Source organism: Pinus tabuliformis, chromosome 4_2 (genome assembly GCF_031772625.1).
Source record: "Pinus tabuliformis cultivar Carrire ecotype Pingquan chromosome 4_2, CPIR1, whole genome shotgun sequence".
Lineage (NCBI taxonomy): Eukaryota > Viridiplantae > Streptophyta > Pinopsida > Pinales > Pinaceae > Pinus > Pinus tabuliformis.
Genome location: NC_142304.1, coordinates 787,960,797 through 787,969,583, shown reverse-complemented (window position 1 = coordinate 787,969,583; position 8,787 = coordinate 787,960,797).

Genomic DNA, 8,787 nt, shown 5'->3' with positions numbered 1-8,787 from the left:
AATTGAGAAGAATATATTCATGATATCTCCAAAACAAAACATTGTCTAATATAGAAAATCTTAAGGATTTCATCTTCAAAAACCTGCTTTTAGTCCTAGATAATTCAGGAGGAGTTTGTAAATTCAGTAAAACATAAATAATATCAGCATACCAAGGTGATTCAAGAAAGGCCTGGCTGATTAGTGGAGTTGCCATCTCCTCTTCATTATCTATTGTTGCAATAAAGTTTATATCCAAGGCCTGAAAGTATGATTCAGCCATCAACTTGGCTAAACCTTGGCTCTTGATTAACTTTGTAGGTTTGATTTCTATATCATACTCTAAAATAGTAGCAATCCACTTTCCTCTTTTTCCATCAGGACCATCCTGAGTTAGGATGTATTTTACTACTTAATTAGGAATGTAGGATACTATATGAGAATATAAGATGTATACCCTAAAATATTTAATAGTTTGACCAAAGCCAAGGCCTATTTTTCCATTATGTTATATTTCAAGGGGGCATCTCTTAGGGATTTGCTAAAGAAAGCAATGGGTTGTTCATAACCCTGGTAATTTTTCTATAATAGGACAACAACTATTGTGTGCTTAGAAGCAAAGGAAAACAAGATGAAATCTTTGTCAAATTTAGGACTGATTAATACAGGTGTTTTAGTTAAGGCTAGTTTGATCTCTTCAAAGGATTTCTTAGCGTCAACAATCCATTTTATGGTGGAATATTTTTTCAGCATGTTGTTTAGTGATCTAATTAACTCTGCTAGATTAGATATAAATCTTCTAAGAAAATTAATTTTTCCTAAGAAAGCTTGTAATTCTTTGATGTTCCTGGGGTGTCTTATTTGTAAGATGGCTTCTATTCTTGCAGGGTCTATTCTTATACCATCTTTTGAAATTATGTGACCTAACAACTTTCCTTCCTCTAACCCAAATAAGGAATTTTTGGGGTTCAAGGAGATTCCAAACTTCCTGCATTTAATAAAAACTTGCCTTACATAATCCAAATGTTGATTATCAGACTTTGAAAATACAGTAATATCATCTAGATATATCACAAGGAAATCATGAATTTCTTTAGCAAAGGCTATATCTATAGCCTTGTGGAAAGTGGCTTCTTCATTCATTAGCCCAAAAGGTATCTTCACATACATAAAAATTCCCCAAGGAGTAGCAAAGGCAGTTTTGGGTTGGTCATCTGGATGAACTAAGATTTGATTATAACTAGAAAACCCATCCAACAATGAGATTTTGGTTGATCCAACTACTCTGTTGGGTCCCTATAATACTAGTGATTACCCCATTACTATTGTAGTTATACCCCTTATTTATATTGTTGTGCCCCTATTACCCCCATATTGCTATTTCTGTGCCCCATAGAATCCCTCTATTGTTATTTTTGTGGCTTTATATTATTATTGTTAGGTCGGCTGGATTATATTGTGACTCCTTAGACTCCTATATATAGAAAGGAGGATTTTTCATTTGTATCATCCAAGAATTGTTCATTTATGTAATGTAAAGGAGGTTTCCCCCTCGAAGAGGATAAATTCTAAGGCGTTGATCTATCTTTTCTTGAGCTGGTTTCATAACATTTGGTATCAGAGCTTTGGATTCTAGGGTTTCGCTGCTCCAAACAAGTCATCGTGGAATTTTCACTATAACTTTTTTTCTGTGATGTTTCAGAAGTCGCAAAAAAAACCCATTTGATGAGAATTGGCGCTAAACCTTTGGTCGATATTTCAGAGCTTTTCGTGCGATATTTTCGGAGATATGATCTGAGGAAGTTGGCCTTTTTTCAGACTCCTGAATTAAATTCAAAACAGGTGACCTGGGGAAAATCGTCATAACTCTCTCTCTGAGGATCGCATTGAAATTTCGAAAAAAGGTACAGAAAGAGGACGAACTTTAGTTTCTTGTATTTGTGTTTCAAATTCAAAAGTTGAAACAGTGACTCGTGGCACGTTGTACAAGTTCACTCTACTAAACCAGTCTAAAAGCAAGTCACTGTGGGGGATTTCACATAACTCTTCCTTGGAGAATCCAATTTGGCTCAGACTTGTGGCATTGGAAAGAGGACGCAGAAGGCTACTACAGGTAGCAATTTTAGAACTGGATGATCTGAAATTATGGATATACATCAGATTCAATATTAGGTGAAAAACTGTGTGTAGTTTTTTTTTTAATTTTTGTGTAAGCTTGGTTTAACGGAATTCAAAGGGCATAGTAAAGAATTATTATCAGTAACTGATGCCCCGAGGAAATAAAATGCAAACACCTAGTAAGGAACCTGAAAGCTCTAGCATGACTCATGAAGAAGAAGAAGAAATGCTACATGATATATCAAAATTACAAGAACAAGTGCAACAAATGTCACGATCACAAAAGCTAACAAAAGCTAAGATAAGTGGCGTGGAATCTAAGATAAAGGGCATGGAAGCTAATATGGATGATTCGAAGACAGATTTGAAGAGAGACATGGCATATTTGAAGATAGATTTGAAGACAGATATGGAAGAATTGAAGAAGTTGCTACAAGAAAGGGTCACTAATGGTGAAAAGGTAGTAAAGGAAACTCATGATGAGAACAAAAGAAGTGTTAATCATGATACCATAGACGCTAATGTTGGATCGAAGAATCACCATATTCCAAAAATCGATATGAGGAAGTTTGATGGCAAGGATCCCACTACATGGATATTACAGATGGAGCAATTCTTCGATCTCAATAATGTGCAAAACACACAAAAGGTACGTATGGCAACTGTATATTTGGAACCAAATCAGTTTGTATGGTATCAATGGCTTTGCTCTCGTAAACAATTTATCACTTGGGCAATTTTTACGGAAGAATTGATAGCACATTATGAAGATACAAAAAGCAACACTTTTTTTAGCCAATTGATAAGTCTCAAACAAAAGGGTTCAGTAATGGAGCACATTGAGGAGTTCCAAAAATTGAACATAAGGGTAAAAGATATTCCAGAGGAGCATAGGATTGATGTGTTCATAGGGTCTTTAAAGGATAATATCCAACATGATGTTCGCCTTTGGGAACCTGATTCATTAGAGAAGGCATTCAGGTTAGCAAGAAAAATGGAAAGCAAAATTATGGCAACCAGGAAGCATACCACTCACAACTATAAAGACGGAAGTGTTGTTGCCCCTAGTCTTCCACAACCTATAAGGTTGACACCACAAAAATTGGAAGAAAAAAGAGCAAAAGGGCTTTGTTACAGTTGTGATAGCAAATACACTAAAGGTCATAAGTGTGCTGAGAAGAAATTATTCTACATAGATTGTGAAGAGGAAGAAGAAAAGGAGCAAGAAAGGTCAAAAGAAGAAGATATACTCCAGGAACAAAGCCTAGATGAAGAACAAATAAATCCGACCATATCTTGTAATGCATTGGCGGGAATTACCACTCCTCAAACCATCAAGATAGAAGGACAAATCAAGAAGAAAAAGGTAATAGTGTTGATTGATTCAAGAAGCACCCACAATTTTATTCATTGTAGGGTAGCAAAAGAATTGAATTGCTTCCTATATCCAGCACCAGAGTGTCAAGTGATGATTGCAAATGGAGGAACAATAAATTGCTCTGGAAAGTGCCATAATATCAAGCTATCCATGGGAGAATATGTATTGACTAGCCCAATGCTTTCCATTCCAATGGGAGGTGCTGATGTTGTACTAGGAGTCCAATGGCTACAATCCTTGGGTACAATAGCTTTTAATTTTCAAGAACTTTTCATCAAATTTTCTACAAAAGGAAAGGAAGTTGAATTAAGGGGTATTGCAGGGAAACCAGGAAAGATAATCAGCTCTCATGGTATGACAAAGCTTCTAAAAAAGGAGCAAAGAGGTGTAATTGCACAATTATGCTCGCTAGATGTTTCCACATTGGAATCATCTATTTCTCCAGATCTCCAAAAAGTATTGGACAATCATTCCAAGGTATTTGAGACTCCCAAGGGTCTCCCACCTATGCGTGATCATGATCATGCTATTCATCTGATTCCAGGAAGTGTTCCTCCAAACATCAGGCCGTACAGATATCCCTATGTCCAAAAGAGTGAAATTGAACGTATGGTTGCAGAAATGCTAGAGGCTGGTATAATTCAACCGAGTCAAAGTTCTTTCTCAGCTCTAGTAGTATTGGTGCACAAGAAGGATGGATCATGGTGCATGTGTCCAGATTATAGGGAGCTCAACAAGCTCACTATTAAAGATAAGTTCCCCATTCTTGTTATTGATGAATTACTGGATGAATTGCATGGATCAATTTACTTCACCAAGTTGGATCTTCGTTCGGGATATCATCAAATCAGAATGAAGATTGAAGACATTCCAAAAACGACATTTAGAACTCATGAGGGTCATTATGAATTTTTGGTCATGCCTTTTGGCCTTACCAATGCACCTTCAACATTTCAAGGTTTGATGAATTCAATTTTCAAACCATTACTTAGAAAATTTGTGTTAGTATTTTTTGATGATATACTAATCTACAGCAAGTCTTGGAAGGATCATGTTGAACATGTTGACAGGGTGCTACAACTATTGGAGGAGAAACAATTATATGCAAAAGATCCAAATGTTTCTTTGGAGTCCAGGAGGTGGAATATTTGGGTCATATTGTATCTCATGAAGGAGTTAAGGTAGACCCTAGCAAAATTAAAGCCATTAAGGAATGGAAAATCCCCACATCCATAAAGCATCTGCGAGGATTTCTTGGGTTGACAGGGTATTATCGCAAGTTTGTTAAGAATTATGGGAGAATAGCAGCACCTCTAACAACATTATTGAAGAAAGATTCATTTTCATGGACTCCGGAAGCAACAAAGGCCTTTGAACATCTTAAAGAGGCAATGTGCCAAGCACCGGTCTTAGCTACACCGGACTTCACAAAAACCTTTATTGTGGAATGTGATGCTTCAGGAAATGGAATTGGTGCTGTTCTAATGCAAGATGAAAGACCCATTGCTTTTGAAAGTCGTCCAATCAAGGGAAAGTTTTTAAGCAAAGCTATTTATGAGAAGGAAATGTTGGCAATACTCCATGCACTTAAGAAATGGCGACCCTACCTAATGGGAAGACACTTCAAGGTAAAAACGGATCATGATAGCCTTAAATACTTTTTAGAACAAAGATTATCCTCTGAAGAGCAACAAAAGTGGGTCACAAAGATGTTGGGTTATGACTTTGAAATCATCTACAAAAAAGGGAAGCAAAATGTGGTGGCAGATGCACTCTCAAGAAAGGATGAGGATGTGGAAGCATTGTTGTGTGCCATTTCTATTATCCAACCAGATTGGATAAACGAAGCAAGGGAGGAATGGAAGAATGACGAAGAAGTGTGGGCACTTATTCGAAAGCTACAACAAGATTCCAGTACTTCTGATACATTTAGCTGGAAAAATGATTCGTTATGGTACAAAGATCGCTTATACCTCTGTAAGAATTCCCAGCTAAAACAAAAGATTCTTATGGAATTGCACACTTCTCCCTTAGGAGGGCACTCAGGATTTTTAAAAACTTACCACAGGGTTAAGAAGGAATTTTTTTGGGATGGCCTTAAATCAGATATTCAAAAGTTTGTGGCGGAATGTTTGGTTTGCCAGCAAAATAAAGTTGAAACAATTAAGACACCGGGTCTATTACAACCTTTATCCATTCCAAGCCAACGTTGGGAGGAGGTTTCAATGGATTTTATCACAGGTTTACCCAAGTCTGAGGGAAAGAGTGTCATCATGGTGGTAGTTGACAGACTTACCAAGTATGCACACTTTTGTGCATTATCACATCCATTTAAAGCCAGTACAGTTTCTACTGCATTTATGGAAACAGTTCAAAAGCTACATGGAAACCCAAAGATTATTGTAAGTGACAGAGATCCCATTTTCACTGGAAATTTTTGGACAGAATTATTTTCTTGTCTTTGTACTCAGTTAGCTCATAGCTCATCTTATCATCCTCAATCTGATGGGCAAACTGAGATAGTAAACAAATGTTTGGAAGGATATCTTCGTTGCTTTGTATCTGATAAACAGACACAATGGGTCAAATGGTTGCCTCTGGCTGAATGGTGGTATAACACTTCCTTCCATACAACAACAAAAATGACCCCATTTATGGCACTTTATGGGTATCAACCACCATCCATCACATCATATTTAAGAGAAAATTCTAAGGTTCAGGTAGTGGAACATCACATCGAACATCAACAACAAGTCCTCCAACTCTTAAAGGATAACCTCGTGTTGGCACAAAATAGAATGAAACAACAGGTAGATCAACATCATAGTGAAAGAAGTTTTGATGTAGGTGATTGGGTATTCCTACGGCTACAACCATATAAGCAAATGTCCCTAAAGCAAGCTAAGAAGGATAATAAATTATCACCAAAGTATTATGGTCCGTACAAGGTGTTGCAAAAGATTGGTACTATGGCATACAAATTGGAGCTTCCTGCAGCTTCTCGATTGCACCCAGTTTTCCATGTTTCATGTTTAAAGAAGGTTATAGGTGACAAGCTCCCAATTCAAACAATATTTCCAGAACTTGATGAGGAAGGAAAAATTATATTGGAACCAGAAGCAGTCACAGAAACAAGAACTCGACAGCTACGAAATCGATCAATTTCAGAGTATCTTATCAAGTGAAAGAACTTATCCGCTGAAGATTCCACATGGGAGGATGAGAATTTTATGCAGAAGTATCCAGAACTACTCAAGCGTTGAGGACAACACTTTTTTGAAGGAGAGGGGCATGTTGGGTCCCTATAATACAAGTGATTACCCCATTACTATTGTAGTTATACCCCTTATTTATATTTTTGTGCCCCTATTACCCCCATATTGTTATTTCTGTGCCCCATAGAATCCCTCTATTGTTATTTTTGTGGCTTTATATTATTATTGTTAGGTCAGTTGGATTATATTGTGACTCCTTAGACTCCTATATATAGAAAGGAGGTTTTTTCATTTGTATCATCCAAGAATTGTTCATTTATGTAATGTAAAGGAGGTTGCCCCCTAGAAGATGCTAAATTCTAAGGCGTTGATCTATCTTTTCGATCTTTTCTTGAGCTGGCTTCATAACATACTCTCTATAGATTGTGATCCATTTTGGGGAGAGGGTAATTGTCTTTTAGTGACACTTTGTTGAGGTTTCTGAGATCCACACAGAGTGTGATCTCACTAGTTTTCTTTCTAGTTGGTTCCAAGTTTGAGACCTAATCAGAAAATCTGATTGGTGCAATTATTTTGGCATCATACATCCTCTGAATTTCTTTTTCAATCGCAGGTAATAAGACAAGATTGATCCTTCTTAGTTTTTGTTTGAAAGGTTTTTGATTTTATTTAATAGGAATTGTATGCTAGATGATGTTGGCGTCATAGGATTTAAGGTCCTCGTAACTCTAAGCAAAAACATCTCGAAATTATTTCAACAACTCAATGTCACTGTTTTAGTTGGAGGTAATGATTTTGAAAGTTTGATCAGTTTAGGATTTTCATCAGTGCCTATATTGCATTCCTCTATATCAGACCTTAATGGTTCCATTTTAGGTTTCCTAGGAACATCATTTGAATCAAATAAATCTTCCAGAGGGGTTAATCCCTTTGGTAAGAAGTTATCTTTGAGATTAATTACTTTGATTTCTTCATTGATTATTTCATCAATCTCCATTAGCTCTAAGTTATCTACTTCTGATTTTGTAAATTCGGTTGGGTTAAGTCTATCTATTTCATTATCTTCTATCTCATTTATTTCTACCTTATCCTTAGTGTCAGGATCTATTGATTTATTAGTATCTATATTGTTATTTACAAACTCTTATTCTGAAAGTAAAAATTTATTTATATGTTTATCATTAGAAAATATTTTCCATTCTTCAAATTATCTGGAATTGCAGGTCTGTGCCTAACTTCAACAGTGTATTGATATTTAGGTTGGAAGGGTAATTTGCAGGTGCTCGCAAACATTGCTAGACTATGGGATTTCATGTTATTTTTTCTAGGGATTACTGCAAGCTTTGTTTCTAGGAAAGTGTTAAGTATTTCTACAATAGTGTCTCTATAAAAACTTAATCTAGGGTCCTTAGTCATATATACAACATCAATTTGTTTTACAACTAGTTTAGAGTCTCCCATAACAAAAACTCTTTTAGCTTCTATATTCTTAACTAACTTAAGACCTAAAATTAATGCTTCATACTCAGCTATATTATTAGTACATTTAAAATTCAATCTATATGCATGGCCTTCTGAATAATTATTTCCCAAATTATATATCCACACTCCTGCTCCTGCTCCTAACCTATTGACTGATTTGTCAAATTCTAAATGCCATAATATCTCATGATCATAATTTTCACTATCTGGTGCAACAAACTTTTCATCATTCACAACAATTAGACCTTTTTGTTCATTGAATAGTTATGTAGTCTAGTTAGTTTCATTTTGTGTAGAAACTGCAATTTCTTTTGGTTCTGAATCAATAATGTCTAAAAGTTTTTCTTTTGTTTGATCAACATTATACAAGATAAGCCCACGGGGCTTTGGATTGACGGTGAATGGGTGCACTGTTAAGGCACTCCTTGCGATAGGTCACTGGTTCAATTCCCCGTGGGTACTTAGTTTAGTCTTAACCTAGAAAAAAAAAAAAAAAAAACATTATACAAGATAAAATAATCAATATCTGAGTGTATGGAGTAGATGGGAAAGTTTTGAGGCCGATCCTGGCCACTTACCATATATTTCATTAAGGTTTCTCAGTATAGTTTCTTA